General features: G+C 44.5%; 1 protein-coding gene and 1 long non-coding RNA gene across 3 annotated transcripts in view; one reads left to right on the forward strand and one right to left on the reverse strand.

Annotated features, from left to right (window-relative positions):
* Positions 1–7,494: 7,494 nt before the first annotated feature.
* On the reverse strand, positions 7,495–18,617 carry LOC146762691 (uncharacterized). Its single transcript, XR_014941375.1, has 4 exons — positions 18,479–18,617; positions 9,664–9,852; positions 8,967–9,106; positions 7,495–8,840 (listed from the first exon to the last, which is right to left on the reverse strand). It is a non-coding gene; the product is annotated as an uncharacterized LOC146762691 (long non-coding RNA).
* The window catches only part of LOC146762692 (zinc finger protein 532-like), a 105,815-nt gene continuing 105,077 nt past the window's right edge, over positions 17,940–18,677 (forward strand). Inside the window, exon 1 of one of the 2 annotated variants that reach the window (XM_085533889.1) lies at positions 17,940–18,431. The gene's annotated coding sequence lies outside the window, so the exon portion shown is untranslated. The remainder of the gene's footprint in view (positions 18,432–18,677) is intronic. The other variant, XM_085533902.1, reaches the window with a different exon arrangement.

The following is an 18,677-nucleotide window of genomic DNA, read 5'->3' on the forward strand; positions in this document are numbered from 1 at the left end:
GATCATCGAGTCCAACTCCCGGGATTCGAGCCTCTGTGCTGCAGAGCGGCACTTCTACCACTTGCACCACAGGGGGGATTCGAACCCCGGGCCCTGGTGTTGCAAGGCGGCATTCCTACCACTTGCGCCACCGGGGCACACGGTAGTCTTCCAGGGAGAATACACTTTGATTCATACCAGCTTTATTGCATCCCTCTCCTTTCTCCGTTTTTCTTGTCCCTCTTGTAATTTGGTCATTGTGTCTCTTACAACCCCTGTATAGTCAGCGTACACACAGCACTCCTCTCAAAGTGCGGCACACAGTCCTCCCCTGCTGTAAAAAGATAAGGTCTAATCCACGTCTGTTCTGTAGTACTACCTCGGATAATTACCAAACAGACTTTTCTAACGCCGTGATTAATTTTTCTATTCTGGCTAAATCTTCAACTACTGCCATTCTGAGGGATTGGAATTTTTTATTTTGTTGTACTAATGATGTAATTCTCGTCCCTGCTCCAGCTGCCCCTATAGTCATCAGAGTGGCCATGGTCAGGGCGGTTAAATTTTCCCTTTTTAGTAAATGATGGTCAGGAACCATTTGGTAATCATAAACAGAATCTTTGGGGTGATAGATAATTTGGGGAACAATTGTTACCTGGATACAATAGTCTCTGGATGCATTAAATAGTTTCAGTGCTCTTCCCCTTTTACAGATACAGTCCGTAATGTCCAGTTCCACAATCATAAGTATAAAGATGCTGGTGGACGCCCTTTAGATTTCAGTGAATTCCAATTCCCTTTTTCCCAAGTCTGGGTGGTTCTCACTTGTTTTCCCTTCTGGGGTCAGGGTGGTCTCACCTTTCTATACGCCACCACTCTGGAGTTCCATTTCTGCATGCCTCTGCTGCCTACTCTGTTGCCTAGAGCAGCAGGGTTTTCCATCTCCTTGGCACCAGTCGTGAGCATGGGGACTCCTACTGCTCCCTCTTTTCTGGTGAAGCCTGAAGGCTTCGGTGCTTAGCTTTTATGAGACTTGGAACCGACTCATCTTAACCACAATTTCAGGGTAGAATTTCCCAGATCTGTTAATGTGAGCCCACCACTCCTCGGGGTGTTTTCCCTCACTTAATATGCTCCACCATTCTCTGGACCCTTTAACAATATGCCCAGTGTCTACCCCCACCCTTAGGGCTTATTTGGCCAATTTATACATATTCCTATGGCACTGTTTGTAGATACCCCCAGGAGAATGCCTGTTCTCACAATATGTCCACCAGCTATCCTTGCATATTATACATCTAAACACGCAAAGGGAAAACAGATACAATCAAGGGTATCACAGAATACGGGACTACTCATCTAATTGCTTCATTCTCTTCAAAGTCAGTTTTAGTCCTTGGGGAGGGATTCCACCACTTTCCAGTTCACTGATTCTCAAAGTGCCTTCACTCTAGACACGTGTCCATCTGCGCTCAGCAATCCGGATAGCAGTCTCTGTGGTGAGCAAGACAGGAAAGGGTCCCTCCCAGTGAGCGGTAAGAGATGACTCCTTCCAATTCTTTATTAATACTTTATCTCCTGGTTTTATGGAATGCGTGTCAATTTCCAAAGGGGGTTGCTGTACCACCATTGCCTTTTTACACAGTTTTTTTCTTCTGGACATTAATTGCATATCATAAGGTTGCAAGTTCCTATCACCTAACATGGGGTGATCTAGGGGTATGTCAGTGTTATAAGGCATACCGTTTAACATCTCAAAAGGTGAAAGTCCGATGTCAGCGCAGGGTTGTGTTCTAATATTTAGAAGGGCTAAAGGCAGATACTTCACCCGTGATAATTTTGTTTCTAACATTAACTTTGTAAGTTGTTTCTTAATCTCTCCATTTATCCTTTCTACCTTTCCTGAGCTTTGGGGGTGTGTTACGGGTTACCTAGATTTACTTATGCCCGTGACAGGGGGGAGCCACCCCGTAGGGCCACCCCAGCCTGGAAAGGAAAAAAGGGGAATGGGATAAAAACAGCAGCAATCTAAGGAGGAAAAACTTATTTTACTAAATATGATATCAGAATACAAGATAACACAATATAATATAATATAATTGAGGCTAATAAATCGAACGAAACACAGAGAGAGAGTCCCTGAAAGCTGAGAGGCCTACTGTGAACTCTAGGCGACACGGCTGGAACGCTTCCCACTCTCCGAGAAGTCTGAGAGAGAGAGAACTCCAGCCTGGGAGCGAGATTATATAGTGTCCTGGTCCCGTGACTTATCCCTGACCATGATGTTCTCTGGGATATGTAGTCTTCTTCTTTGAACTGCACATTCAATAAAATTATCCATGCTTTACATGATGTTATGATGTGGAATACTGATAGCAAAATTACAAAATTACAAAAACATGACAGGATGATACAGTGTATGGTATTCCCATTTAGTATCTACTAACACCACCTCCTCTAATACCATCTTTGAGGTGAAATGAAGTCCCCGGTCAGAATCAATGATCTCGATGACCCCGTATCGGGGAATTATTTCTTAAAACAAAATTTTTACCACTGTGTGTGCAGTTGTTCTAGCTGTAGGGAATGCCTCAACAAAATATGTGAGGTGATCCACCATAACGAGAAGATATCTAAGTCTTCCAACCTTAGGGAGCTTGGTTCACAAGCTTGGGCGGACCAGCTAGGGCTCAGAGGCCCTGATTCTAGCACTTTCATGTCTAACCCATTAATAATAGCATAACCTGACTTCCGTTTCTCATTTAAGATTCTTGAGGATCCATCTACAAATAGTCTTTCCCCTTCTTCCAGCTCCGCTTCCCCTAGGTCAGGTCTGATTTTTATCTGTTCCTCTATAGTTCTTAAACAGTCATGGGTGAGTTTTTCTACCAGTTCCCCGTATGGAAATTGTGCTGGGTTCTGGAGACTAGTTGTTTCCACTTCCAGTTTCGGGGAATTGATTAGGATCCCTTCATATTTTAAGAGCCTTGCATCTGTTATCCATTTTTTCCGCCTTTTGTTGTAAAACCCCCCTAATGTTATGGGGGTTATATACCTTCAGTTGTCCCCCAAAGGTGATTTTGTTAGCTTATTACACCAGCAGGGCTACAGCCACTATGGCTTGCAGACATGTGGGCCATCCTCAACTAACGGGGTCTAGTAGCTTAGAGATATATCCTACAGGCTTCTTTTTCCCCACTCATTCTTGAGTTAAAACTCCAAAGGCAGTACCTTCTTCTGTATTAACAAATAAATGCCCTTCTTACATCTGGTAAACTTAAAACTGGGGCATTTACTAGTTCAGTTTTCAAGTTTTATAATTGTTCCTCATCTTCCTGAGTCCACTTCAACAATCCCTCCTTAGTTAACTTTTGGTATAAGAATTTTATCTTTCCACTAAAATTTCTAATCCATTGCCTGCAATAGCCTAATAATCCCAATAACTGTCTGACCTGCCTCTTGCTCTGGGGAGGTTGCAGAGATAATATTCCATTTACTCTTTCGGGGTCTAGCTTCTTACTTCCCTTACTAATCCATTGTCCTAAGTATTTTACCTCCTCTTTGGTAAATTGTAGCTTTGATTTAGAAACCTTCAATCCTTGTAAACTCAAAAAGTTCAGTGATTTTACACTTTCTTTTCTCACAGACTCCTGGGTGTCCCCTGCAAGTAGTAAATCGTCTACATATTGGACGAGGGTGATTCCTTTTCCCGGATTGTAACCTCAGAGAATTTGCTCCAAGGCATAACCAAACAAATTAGGGGATTCTGTGAATCTCTGGGGAAGGACTGTCCATCTATGTTGCAGCTTCCTATGGTTCTCTGGGTCCTCCCATTCAAATGCAAAATAGTTCCTGCATTCTTCCTTTAAGGGGCAGGCCCAAAAGGCATCTTTCAAGTCTATAACACTGTACCACTGATTTTCAGGGCTTAATTGGCTTAATAGAGTATGGGGGTTAGCTACTACAGGAAACCTGGTTACTGTTCTTTTATTTATTTCCCGGAGGTCGTGGACCAGTCTATAATTTCCATTAGGTTTTCTTACGGGTAATATGGGAGTGTTGAATGGGGACACGCAGGGCTCAAGAAGGCCCCTTTTTAGCAGCCTTTCAATTTCAGGCTTTAACCCCTGCCTTCCTTCCTGAGATAAGGGGTATTGTTTGATCCTAACAAGGATCTCAGGGTTTTTGATGGTTACTTCAAAGGGGGTAGTATCCAGTCTCCCTACAGTATCTGGGGTATACCAGACCTCTGGATTAATTCTCTCCTCATTCTGGGTTGTGAGAGCACATATTCTTACTTTTAGTTCCTTTCCCTGTACCTCTAAATTTATTCCTAACTCAACAATTAGTTCTCTGCCTAATAAATTGTAATCCGCTTCAGGGACTAACAAGAAGGATCCAATGCCATACCTACCTTCTGATTCTATTTCTACATGTTTGATGACTGGAGCTTTAAATAGCTCCCCTTTTGCTCCAACTACATTTATGCTTTCAGACGTGATTTTACACCCAGGAGGTAAGGTCCGGACAGTTGATTTCTCTGTTCCTGTGTCTACAAGAAATATCACCTCCTGTCGCTGAGGACCCACTTTTAATTTTATCAAGGGCTCTGTTTTTCCTGGGGTCCTCAGCACATAGAGCCCCTGAACCCCCTAATCTTCTAAAAACATTTTTTAATTTATTTATTTATTTATTTATTTACTTTCATCCTGTATTCTCTTCCTCCAATCTTTCTTCATATGGCCTCTCCTTTTACAATAGAAGCACTCTCTTTCTTCGTTTCTTCATTCCTTCTCTTCAACTTTTGACCCTCTGGCAGGGAATTTCTCGATTCCCTTCCCTACCGGTCTCCTTATTGCACTTACAGCTCCCCTCTGTCCTTTTACTGCAGCTACCAAGAGCCTGGCTTGTTTCTTCTCCTCCTCTCTCCTGTATGTGGAGCCGGGGGGGGGGGGGGGGGGGGGGGGGGATGTGATTCCAGTCCTTCCCGATATCTCTTCAGGCACATCCTTAGGTATTTTTACAATGCGTACAACCAAACACTAAAACATACATTGTTGCTAGTTTATACAGGCATATTGTTAATTATTTTAACTTCTCCCGGTTCTCTCTACCCCTGTTATCTTTAAGGCCTCATTTGTTAATTTGAGTCCTTACACCTTATGGGCCTGTGATGAATGAACTGTCCCAGTATCAACTAAATCCACAACTTCTTCCCCTTCAGGTCCCACTTTTATATTTACCAGGGGCTCCTGGTGGGACCAAAGTTTTGAAAGCCCCAGAAATTGATCTAATTGTTCTGCTACTCTTATAGGATCTTCAATTAAAGATTTCATTTCCTTCTTAAAATTTCTAATTTCTCCACAAGTGAGTGGTGAGTTTACATAGCATATTTGTCCTTGTCCCAGTGGGACCTCCCATAAGGGGTACACCGAGGTGCTGGTACAGCTAGTGTCTGGGAAAGGAGAAATTTTTATGTCCCTTTTACATTGCTTTAATTCTCTCCTGAGCCCAGCATTCCCCCCCCTTTTCTGTGAAATGTCCCTGTGTGCTTTACCATTTCCTCTTACTGGGGCAGTGCCTGTCTCCCTTTGTGCTACATTGGGGTTATATGGGGGGGGAGATTCTCAGGAGGGTCCCATTGATTAGTTCCTTTTTCTAATTCCTCTCCTTCCTGGTCCAGGCCTTTTTCTTTTTACTAATAACAGGCTGATTTCTTGTATCCAACAGGCAGCATATTCTGATACCTCCTTTGAAAAGAGGTTTTGTTCTTTACATATAAATTCGAGATCTGACAAACCCAACGTTCATCAGATCCGTATTTTGGCCAAATATTGATTTTCCCTGTAGTGGCTCTCTAGGCCATATCTGACACAATATTTAAACATCTTTTCCTTATCCTTTTTCCTGGTTTTGGGATCATTTTAACCCGTCCTCCAACTCATACACTAACCACCAATGGTTACATTATTTGATGAGGGTGTTCTTGCTTAGAGTCCCTCCTGGTTCCCCAGCAATATCCCTCCAATATGCCAATATACATCCTAAGAGACTTTCTTAGGTATCTCTTTCCCTTATGTTCGTACACACACGAGGAGGGGGAACAATGGTTCAAAAACAAATTTCGTAAAGTTAACATGTTAAAGCAGAGGTAACACAACCCTATTGGTTCTCTAATCTGGATCATTATCACATTTAAACCGCGGTATTTTCTACAACAAAAGCAACAGGGTCTCGATACTAATTGTGGTTTGCCTTTTGTGGGCTTTTTCCCCCACCCGACTCCATATGCACTTCACTAATATGTGCGTTACAATTGCCACAATACTAACAACAATTAATAAGTCAAAAACATCGTAACAAATACAAAAACATCGCAACATATAGAACATAGAGGTGTTTCGCTTCGTCCGTCCCCGGCCGTTTCCCTTGCGGGAGGACGGAACCGCGGGTCGGGACTCCGCACTCGCCCTGCAGCTGTGCTGCGTCTCACTCACAACCACACTCACACAGACTGCACAAGACCGGTCTAGTATCTTTCCCAAGGGGCTATCTTTGGGCACAGTGTTAGGGACCCTTTTACCCTGTTATACGGAGCTCTTATTACCCATCCCTCCGGAGTGCTACTGTGAACTACCCAGCTCACAGGCTCCCACACTCCGATTCTCGGATTTTTGGGCCCAATCCCTCCGGAGCACCCGCTCCGTCTCTGGGATTAAATAGGGGTGTACTGCTGGCACTTCGTCAAGTGCGCAGGGTACCGTACACCAACAGCTCCCTCCCGAAACTCTCGCTTTCAGCACCACAACCGCTTCGTCCGTCTCCGGCCGTGCCCCTCGCGGGACAACGGAACCGCGGATTGGGACTCCGCACTCACTTCGCACTAGAAGTGCGTCTCAGCCACACACACTCAAGAGTCTCAACCCAAGATAAGAATTAAATTCCCTTACCTTGATCCGTGCACGAATTTTCCGGGTCTGCAAGGGTTAACACCTGTGCCAGCCTAGCCCCTTGGCCTTCACAGAGTCCGTCCTTTATGTAACAATCTCGGTTTCCTATCGGCTGTCCTGAGAAGTCACCTCACCACCCAGACAGGACCGCTAAAATCAGCGGAGTGCACTTATCCTGTCTAGTGCAGTGGGGAACACCCCAAGAAGCGATAATGAATCCCGGACGAGCCCCCAAATTGTTGGAAATATCCTCAATAATTTTTGGTCAGGACGGTATCTCTGATAAAAGCAGTTTTTATTCGCGATTGCAGAAGCGCACCTATGGACATGTTGTATGTTTTCCCCTCCTGTTTCCCCTTTGATTGGGTATTCCAGGTTACAATTTTATTACATTCCGACATTTGTTGATTCCCGCGTTATCTTGTGATAGTCAGTCGCCATCCCGCTGTTTCTGTTTCCAAGATGTCTCGGTACTCTTATTGTATTGATATGTTGATTCCCTTCAAAGCTTCTTCCATTCTGTCCTAGAGGCCTTTGTTAAACAAAGAGCCGGGGAAGGGGGGGGGGGGGGGGGGTGTGTGATTCCAGTCCTTCCCGATATCTCTTCAGGCACATCCTTAGGTATTTTTACAATGCGTACAACAAAACACTAAAACATACATTGTTGCTAGTTTATACAGGCATATTGTTAATTATTTTAACTTCTCCTCTTTGGATCCTTTATTACTCAGGTCTTATTTGTCCAGCACCAAAAACCAGTAGTTCTATTTTAGACAGCTGGGCAGACAGGAGCTGCAGTCTTTGTACCTGTGACTTCTACCTAATAACTACAAATTGCTTCAATTAAATAATTAGACATTGAAATAAAATATTTTTATCTTATTCTAAATGCAGAAACAACATTTGATTCCCACAGGGTGGCCAAAGGTATTCTCACTCCTCCTCCTCAGATTTTTGTTTTCCCTTTCCTTCAAGATTAAATAAAAAGGCCTGCTCCTGTGACTGCACAATCCAGAGAGTGGCATATTCAGATTCCTCAGAGTCCACTTGGGGTTTATTATTTTCCCATAGATTCAATTCTTAACATATCCAGTGACTTGCGGAATCAAACTCTATAATCCAGAGATTGGTTATAAAGCAGGTATGTTTATTGCAGCATTGCGCATCACCGGGTGCAAGGGGGATAGCTCCAACCAAACTTGCACACCGACTTGTAAAATCGTGACATAGATATAGGTACATCTAATACATAGTCAATGAGTTCTCGGAATTCTGATACATATTCAATAGTTCTTTAGCATGCAGACCCCCCTCTTGTTATCGCCCATCTTATCAGGGAGATGCAACTCCTCTTCTGATATTTAAACTTCTAATCCCCTCCTGGCCAGGTGTCTCAGGGAGATCTCACTCCTTATCTGCTTCCTTCCTACTCTCCCAGACCCACTGTCACCATTCTTTGTTATTCTAACTAACTAGATCATTCCTTTTCCCACCTAAAAAATACATTTAACTATCTCCCTCTAGCCACCCTTTGTTCTAAATTCCAGCAGAGCCTCTGCTTCTTGCTTCACTGTTCACCAGTCTTCAAATGAGCCAAATACTGGCCACATTATATGGGGATTTCTTAGGGGTTTCCCTCCCCAGATCTCCATACAGTAGTATACCATTTTCTCTTTACTTTTCCCTTTTCTATGGGGAGAGCCCCTCCAATATTTGATCATTAGCCCTGTGGGAATCAAATGTTGTTTCTGCATTTAAAACAAGATAAGAATATTTTATTTCAAGGTCTCATTATATAAGTGAAGCAATTTGTAGTTATTAGGTAGAAGTCATAGGTACAAAGACTGCAGCTCCTGTCTGTCCAGCTGTCTGAAATAGAACTACTGGTTTTTGGTGCTGGATAAATAAGACCTGAGTAATAAAGAATACAAAGAAGAGAAGTTAAAATAATTAACAATATGCCTGTATAAACTAGCAACAATGTATGTATTAATGTTTTGTTGTATACACTGTAAAAACATACGAGTCATGACATACCTAAGGATGTGCCTGAAGAGATATGGGGAAGGACTGGAATCACCCTCCCCAGGCTCTTTGTTTAACGATGGTCTCTGGGACAGAATGGAAGAAGCTTTGAAGGAAATCAACACATCAGTATGATAAGAGTACCTAGACATCTTGGAAACAAAAACAGCAGGATGGTGACTGACTGACACAAGATAGCACGAGAATTAACAAATGTCAGAATGTAATTAACAAATGCAAACCTCGGGTAAAATTGTAACCTGGAATACCCAATCAAAGGGGAAACGGGAGGGGAAAATGTATGGGAGACGAGGTATAAAAACTGTAACATCGCGTCCATAGGTGCGCTTCTGCCATCAGGGCACCCACCATTGCAATCACGAATAAAAACTGCTTTTATCAGAGATACCGTCCTGACCAAAAATTATTGAGGATATTTCCAACAGCCCAAACGAACTTTCTGGCAGTATGTCAGGCAAATTTCCCTTGCCGTCCATGGGTAGAGGGGCCTTGCTTTTCCCCTGTCCTATCTTCTGGGGCACCTTCTTACACACACACATGCGCTCCCCTTGGTCGTGGCTTGATCCCTCTCGGGCTAGGAGAACCACACTACTGAAGGCTCCGCTCTCGCTTGGCCTCTCAGAGACCTCTCACACAGGCGCACCCCAGGATAACCAACCCCGACCAGATGGATCCATGCAATACTTACTCAATCCTGAGTCTTCGTTCGGTCTTAGTGCACAAATGATTATGGGGTTCTGCAGGTTCTTTTCCTCCCTTTCCAAATTTAGAGGGGTTCGGAGATCCAGTATTTTCAGTGGGATACCCCCAGCTCAAGGCTGCCCGATACTGTGGGCAGGGCGCCTCCCATTGCGAGGGAATCCCACAGCAAAGGAGTCTGGAAACGAGTCATGGCACCAAATTGTTATAGATTCCCGTGACAATACCAGACAAAGTCTACTGTGATACATAAAGGGATAGCTTTATTCAATTAAGCAAGGTGGTAATGAACAGTGAAGCAGGAAGCAGATGCTCTGCTGAAATTCGGAATAAAGGGGGGCTAAAAGGGGGATAGTTAAAGGTAGTTTATAGAAACAAGTAAAGGAAACTTAAAGGTAACAAGTAAAAGAAACAAGGGGCCTGGGAGAGCAGGGAGGATGCAGATAAGGACTGAGACCTCACAGACGACATCAGGCAAGGAGGAGAATAGATATTGTGAATAGCAGAAGAGGAGTTGCATTCCCCCTGATAAGAACAAGAGGGGGTCTGCATGCTAAAGAACTACTGAATATGTATCAGAATTCCGAGAACTATTGACTATGTATTAGAAGTCCGAGAAATCACTGACTATGTATTAGAATTCCAAGAAATCATTGACTATGTATTAAATGTACCTATATCTGTGTCATGATTTTACAAGTCGGTGTGCAAGTTTGGTGGAGCTATCCCCCTTGCACCTGGCGCTGGAATAAACATACCTGCTTTATAACCCATCTCTGGATTACAGAGTTTTATTACGCAAGTCATTTTGGCACCCCAGATGGGACTCTCTCTGTTCGGCTGCAGGACCGGCTGAGAGGGGGGACACCTTTGGTGCGCCCCGAGATTTCTCGGAAGGACTCCCTTCCTTCATCTGATCACTGCGGAAGCAGACAAGGACCCTCTATCGGCGGATAAGGTATGTTTAATGGGTACAGGGGAATCCGTAAGTCGTGAAGAGACGTCCTACGTGGGAGGTGTGAGCTGTCAAGCTCTCCCCTTTGGTAAAGGGCCCAGGTGGTTGGTTGTGTAATCATGTTCAGAGGCCGTGTAGATCGTGGGTTCGTGTCCCACTGAAGCGTCTCTGAGCCGTTTCAATTGTGGGTTTAAGTCCCACTGAAGCGGTCTGAGCTGTTCTAATTGTGGGTTTGGGTCCCACTAAGGCAGTCTCAGCTGTGGGTTCGAGTCCCACCGGGATTATCATGCGTGCACGAGGAGAGCTATTTTTGCTCCCCCTTAAGGGGTTGGTTGGTGACAAAGCATAGTGGATACTCTGTCAGTGTAAACCTGGGCTTTCCTAGATGTATTAGCAGGAATTGTTGTGTATTTGGCCATTATTAACATCTCTTATTAGCGCTTGTTACTGTACATTTGAACTAACTGTTGAACCATCAACTTTGAAATTTTCTGAGAAATGTTGTACCTTGAACTATGTAAAGACCGGTCTTGTGCAGTCTGTGTGAGTGTGTTTGTGAGCGAGATGCATCCCAGCTGCGGGGCGAGTGTGGAGTCCCGACCCGCGGTTCCGTCCTCCCGCGAGGGAAACGGCCGGGGACGGACAAAGCGAAAGGCCTCTATGTTCTATATGTTACAATGTTTTTGTATATGTTACGATGTTTTTGTCTTATTAATTGTTGTTAGTACTGTGGCAATTGTAACGCACATACTAGTGAAGTGCATAAGGAGTCGGGTGGTGGAAAAAGCCCACAAAAGGCAAACCACAATTAGTATCGAGACCCTGTTGCTTTTGTTGTAGAAAAATACCGCGGTTTAAGTGTGATAATGATCCAGATTAGAGAAACAATAGGGTTGTGTTACCTTCGCTATTACATGTTAACTTTACAAAATTTGTTTTGAATCATTGTTCCCCCTGCTCGTGTGTGTACGAACATAAGGGAAAGAGATACCTAAGAAAATCTCTTAGGAAGTATATTAGCATATTGGAGTGATATTGCTGGGGAACCGGGAGGGACTCTAAGCAAGAACACCCTCATCAAATAATGTAACCATTGGTGGTTAGTGTATGAGTTGGAGGACGGGTTAAAATGATCCCAAAACCAGGAAAAAGGATAGGGAAAAGATGTTTAAATATTGTGTCAGATATAGCCTAGAGAGCCACTACAGGGAAAATATTTGGCCAAAATATGGATCTGATGAAGGTTGGGTTTGTCAGATCTCGAATTTATATGTAAAGAACAAAACCCCTTTTTGAAAGAGGAATCAGAATATGCTGCCTGTTGGATACAAGAAATCAGCCTGTTATTAGTAAAATGAAAAAGGCCCGGACCAGGAAGGAGAGGAATTAGAAGAAGGAACAAATCAATGAGACCCTCCTGAGAATCTCCCCCCCATATAACCCCAATGTAGCACAAAGGGAGACAGGCACTGCCCCAGTAAGAGGAAATGGTAAAGCACATAGGGTCATTTCACAGAAAAGGGGGGCATGCTGGGCTCGGGAGAGAATTAAAATGATGTGAAAGGGATAGCAAAAACTTTTCTTTCCGAGACGTTAGCTGTACTGGCACCTCAGTGCACCCCTTATGGGAGGATCCACTGGGACAAGGACAAGTATGCTATGTAAATTCGCCACTCACTAGTGGAGAAATTAGAAATTTTAAGAAGAAAATAAAATCTTTAATTGAGGATCAATTAAATAAGAGTAAGAGTAGCAGAACAATTAGATCAATTTCTGGGGCTCTGAAAATTTTGGACCCACCAGGAGCCCCTGGTAAATATAAAAGTGGGACCCAAGGGGGAAGAAGCTGTGGTTTTAGTTGACATGGGAGCAGCTCATTCATTGTTGTCCCATAAGGTGTCAGGACTCAAATTAACAAATGAGGCAGTAAAGATAATAGGAACCTGGATGACAGTACCACTTCTTGAGAATCCTGAATTAAAACTAGGGAATAAAGATGAAATTGGGAATCGAGAAAAACATGAAATAAGGCCATAAAATTAAGGTTGGAACAGCCCAAGGAACTGAATGCTATGGATTGCTAAAGGAAAGTTATATGGTACTAAGGGTGTTTGTGGAAACTGAAGAACTGTATTGTTTGATCTGTGGGTTCGGAAGGGAATGGGACAAACATCTTTGATGGTATAAGAAAGTGTACTTGTTAATAATATAATTGAGGGTATGTGGAAGTGTAATGGAGGGTACAAAGAGTTTACAAAGGAAAAAGGGTTAAAGAGAAAGTGAGTTTCTGCGCTGGTATGAGAGCAACCCCCCTGCACTGTTTCCCCCCCCCCCCCACAAGAACTCTTGGGGAGAGAGAGAGAGAGGGACAGAAAGAGACTGCTGCTGTAAACCACAAAGGGGGAGGTGGAAAGGGGGAGGTGGAGAGGCCAGGGCACTGGAAGTGAGAACAGCCTTCATGTGCAGAGGTCTGGGAAACCTGAAATTCCAGTGTTAGCACTGGACACCTCTGGAGAGGAGGAGATGAAACTGAAATAGGATGTTAGTAGTTTATGTAATGATGAGAGTTTGGAAAGTGAGAAAGTTTAGAACAGACACAGGCTGAAGGAGGCAAGGACTGGCAAGGTATAACAGAGATATCAGGAATGAAAAGAGGTTGGGGGAGTGGGGGCTTGAAGTACCCGGGGAGGGCTCCACCCCACTGGAAGGAAAGCAGTGTGCAAACTGCAACGGGAAATTGCACCTAGGGAAGCAGGATAAAGAGGTTTATTTTCTGGTGGATATGGGTGCTTCTTACTACTCATAGATGGTTTTGTAACAGTAGTAGAAGCTACTGCCCAACAAGAAAAGGTTTACGTTTTTTGGATTAACTAAATATAACCTAAGTAGGAATACAGGAATTCTTGTACCTGCCAGGTTACTCTGGCAAGAAATTTAATAAAACTGGAGCTAAGGGTCCAACAATATTGACTGATTAAAAACTGCAAGTCTGACTTTAACACAAAAGGGGAAAAAAATGTTGTACCCCAGGAGTCACAGCAATATCAAATATGATACACTTAGGGGTGTGGGCATCAGGGCCACACATGAAGCCCTGAATAGAAGTTAAAAGCAAGAGGTTGCCCAGTCAGGGTAAAGCGGTGCCCTATAATATAAGGATATGTAACTGTAGAAGGATAGAAGAAATAATAGATAACTTCTTGGAGTTTGGACTCCAATTTTGCAAAAATTTTTGATAGCAAGTGCTGTAGTTTGGTACAAGACTTGAGAGCAAGTAATAGAATTGTTGAATGGATACACTCAGTGGTGGCAAATCCATGCACTTTATTAACCTAGTTAAGGAATGAATAGGTGGAGTTTACCTTTTGGATTTGAAGGATGTTTCTTCTGCCTGGTTTGGCCAATACGGGGAGAAGAGACTCAGTTAACCAGGACAGTGTTACCCAGGGTTGTGAGAACAGATTAATGATTTTGAGAACTGGTCAGCTCGCGAGCCTGAGACCTGGGATCCTCCATCCCAGGGTGGAACTTCACTGCAGCACGTGGATGCCACAGCGACAAAAGAGAACTGTGCAATGGTCTGTGAGTTTGCTGAGTTTCTTGGTTTACAGAAAGCACAAATAACTCAACAGCAAGTGACATATTTGGGAGATTACAGCTGGACTTTGAACCTTAAGGACTGCCAGGGGGGGAAGCCATCTGCCAAACCCCTGAGCCACAAATTGCCAAGGAAGTGAGTAAGGGATGGCCAGGGTGCCTGAGGGTGGTGACTGCACTGGTGCTCAATGTTCTAGAAGCCTGTAAATCTACATTGGGCCAAAGGATACCAGTTTTAATATCTCATGCAGTGTTTTTTGTATTGGAGGCAAAAGGGGGACATTGGCTCTCACCCCAAAGATTCCCGAAATACCAGGCCCATCCTGGTAGAACAGGATGATGTAGAAATAACTGTAACTAACATTGTCAATCCAGTATCTTCCCTTAGCGGAACTCCTGGAGAACCAGTATCTCCTGACTGCTTTGAAACAACTGAAGCTGCACATTGCAGCCAGTCATTCGGACCTGAAGGACAAACCCTTACAAGATGCAGAAGATGACTGCTTTACCAACAGCTACAAGGAGACTGTAAGGCAGGATATGCAGTAACTGCTACTGACCAGGATCCAAGGACTATTAAACTTCCAGTTCACCTATTTCAAGCCGGGGACAGACTGGGAAGGAGACAAAGCTGCAACGTGACTGGGAAGGACCATTCCAAGTACTTCTAATGACCGAAACAGCTGTGAGGACAGCCGAGAAAGGATGGACTTATGACACACTGGTAAAGGCATCCACTAGCCCTGAGGCATGGGAACTGTTGCCACAGAAAAACCTTTAAAAGATAAGAATTAGAAGGAAATCATGAAAAGTTTTTTATATGCATATATATGCATATATATATTTTTTATTATTTTAACTAACCTTTAACTTCTCCTCGAATAGGTAAATGAATTGTATTGAACAGTGAAGCAGAAAACAGATGCTCTGCTGGAATTCAGAATAAAGAGGGGCTACAAGGGGATAGTTAAAGGTAGTTTACAGAAAATGATTTAGTTAGTTAGAATAACAAGGAATGGAGACAGTGGGTCTGGGAGAGCAGGAAGGATGCAGACAAGGAGTGAGAACTCCCTGAGACACCTGGCGAGGAGGGGATTAGGTGTTGTAAATATCAAAAGAGGAGTTGCATCTACCTGACGAGATGGGCGACAACAAGAGGGGGTCTGCATGATAAAGAATGTGTATCAGAATTACGGGATCACGGTTTTACAAGTCGGTGTGCAAGTTTGGAGGAGCTATCCCCCTTGCACCCGGCGCTGCACAACGCTGGAATAAACATACCTGCTTTATAACCCATCTCTGGATTATAGAGTTTGATTCCGCAAGTCAGTATATGTAAGTGGAAGAGTATTATAACCCATATAGAACTAATGCTCACAAAAATTTTCGATGTTGTAACAATGAGTTTTTACTGATGCACCCATTCGTTATCCTGATAATTATCTGGAAAATGTAAAATTTGACAATAATGCAGGGGAAGGACCAACTGATAGTTTTGATATGAATAAGGGACTCTTGTAGTGTATGGAATGATGTATGGTGGACAGCTGCCTATTGAGGCTGGACATATACACTCCTTGAAAATACCCAGAATGTCCAGGATAGGGAAGAGCTTAAAAAGGGGTAGAAAATCTTCCTAAAAACCCTGCAGTTAAGACAATCAAGGAGATAAAAGATCTTAGACAAACATTTGAAACTGAAACAAGATATGGGGACGAGGATGCAGATAAGGAGTGAGACCTCACAGACGACATCAGGCAAGGAGGAGAATAGATATTGTAAACAGCAGAAGAGGAGTTGCATTCCCCCTGATAAGAACAAGAGGGGGTCTGCATGCTAAAGAACTACTGAATGTGTATCAGAATTCCGAGAACTACTGACTATGTATTAGAATTCCGAGAAATCACTGACTATGTATTAAATGTACCTATATCTGTGTCACGATTTTACAAGTCGGTGTGCAAGTTTGGTGGAGCTATCCCCCTTGCACCCGGCGCTGGAATAAACATACCTGCTTTATAACCCATCTCTGGATTATAGAGTTTTATTCCGCAAGTCAGTAAAGTGAGCAAAACAGCGCTGGGCACCGAGGGGAGTCTATACTCCGCCAAGGTCGCAATTTGAACAAAGGATTAGTTCTGCATTTATACAATTCTTATCTCTTGTATAAATTCCAGTCATTCTTGTGGCTGCACAGGTTATTGCTGAGGTCATAGGTTGTTGCGGGGGATGCGCTTTCTTGTCTCCTGATGGTTGTGGGGATGAAAGTCAGCAGTCTTTTCTTTTATTCTCTGGTTGTTTTCTAGCAGCTTATGTGCCCTGGCAATGTGCAGTTTGCCATGCCTGCAGCTTCTTAGTTTCCCATGTTTACAATACGATTTACATTTTACAACAGTGTTTACATTCCCGGACACCTGAGAAAGCACCACTGAGTTTCGATTTGACTAACAAACTTAACCCTTACCTATCACACAGACAATGTATCTTCACCACTTTCAGCTGTGTTCCTCCTCCGAAGCATAATTTTCTGGAACACTGAGCAACTGCCAAAACTACAAGGTTTAGCTGTGTTGGATGAGCTACAAGCTCAGGGTCTATGCACTCTACTGAGAATTTCTGACCTCTAATAGTTTCCACTCCAGAGCCTTTTGTTGTGCAGATTCTCTCCAAAAGCCCATTCACATCATGCATTCAGTACTTGTCAATTGTGCTAAGGTCTTGCAATCAAGAGGACTAGGTGCAACTTTTTGTAACAGAGTTCAACAGATTACCAGTATAGGGGGAGCCAAACCCAAGTTCAAAAACTGTAAACACAGGGCAGGCAAGAGCCCAGTGCAGTCTCTGAACCATGTCAGAGTTCCCCTCCTGCTCCACTTCTTTGTAGATCTCATGCCAAACTTCACGTGGCTTGGGGGGGATGTAAGTCTGGTTCCTTCCTAAGGCTCACTAGTTTGCGTTCTAAAGGGGGTTCTAAAGGGTCATTGTCCTCATCATAGTAGTTGTTTACAGCGGCCCCTAATATTGGTGGATTGGTGGGCTCTATTGTCATGGTGTATTCCGCATGTTTTTTTAGCGACTCAAAAACAGATCTCCAGGGCCCCTAAAGGTCTTTAGCTACAGGGTCAGAGCATGTAGCTGCATTCCACAGCCTTACTCCTGCTTTGTCCTATGTTTCTGTATCATAGATCGTAACCCTATCTACTTCTGTGTTTTGAGAGACCCACACCAGAAGCCTTAAATCAAAGCTTTCCAATTTAGCATGGTGCTTTTGCAAAATTGTTCCCACTATTTGGCAAACTGCCTTCTGTTCCTTTGTCATGCTTGTGAAAGTAGGAATCAGATAAATAGAGGGCCTTTCACATGAAGATTAAGTATCTTAGGCTTTGGGAAATGTCAGAAAAGGACCAGTGGGACATGTCAACATTTCTGTAGTCAAGACAATGCAGCTGGGCAAACATAAGGGAAAGGTAGCCAAAGAAACTGGTTTTGACTGGATTGAGTGAAGAAGCTGGTTCAAAGAAGGAAGGTCAACCTGAGGAAGACTTCTGACTTCATCCCAACGACCACCGGAGCGAGATCCCTGCTACGGACTGCGCACGCGTCAGTAGGAGGGACAGCATGTAAATGAGTTCCCAGAAAAAAATGAATATGTTAATGATTTCTTGGAAACGTTTTTAATACGTATATGCTGGTCCTTTTCTTCTGACTTTCCCCAAAGCCTAGGATACTTAATCTTCATGTGAAAGTCCCCTATTTACCCGATTCCAGATTTCACAGGGAGTAGGCCTCGGGCGACCAAGCGCGGGGAGGGCAGGGGAAGGCCACCAGCTGCTGCTTTGCGTCCCAGGGCGCCTTCCAGTGGGGGCCGCAGCTGTGCAGGGCCCTGAGGCATGGAACCTGGCGCTGTCCATGGACACGGCAGGGATGGGGCCTGTCCCGACCCCAACGTGACGGTTCGAAGCGGCAATCCTGTCCGCGGTGGCTTTTATGGCCGCTGCGCTGCGGCGCGTGTCAGCGGCGGAGGGCCACAACCCATCCGGCGCCTTCCGCCCGCCCCACTCTCGGTCAACCGCGGAGCGCTGGGGCTGCGCAGCCTTCTCCGCCCCCGGCTCGCTCCCAGAGCTGCTCCGCAGAAAATCGCACGGAGCGTTTCCCCCATCTTTACGAGCTACAGCCCCCCCCCCCCCGGACCCGGACCACAGCAGGTGTGTGTGCATGGGGGTGGATGTCGCATGCTGTGGGGGTGGCCTACCTCTTGGCCCCGCAGAGTGCGGCGTCTCTGCACAGCGGGGCCAGGGCTCAGGGGTGGCGCGGCGGCGGCATCTGTTGCCTGCCTCTCCCCCTTCCTCCTTTACCGCTGCTGCGGGGCCGCTCCCCCGCCCGAGGCTCGGTAGGGCTGCTGAAGGGCGAAAGGGCCAGGCGGGGGCAAGGGCGAGGGAGGAGTTCCCGTG

This window comes from Coturnix japonica, chromosome 1 (assembly GCF_054131305.1).
Source record: "Coturnix japonica strain WE chromosome 1, WE-NBRP24, whole genome shotgun sequence".
NCBI classification, from domain to species: Eukaryota; Metazoa; Chordata; class Aves; order Galliformes; family Phasianidae; genus Coturnix; species Coturnix japonica.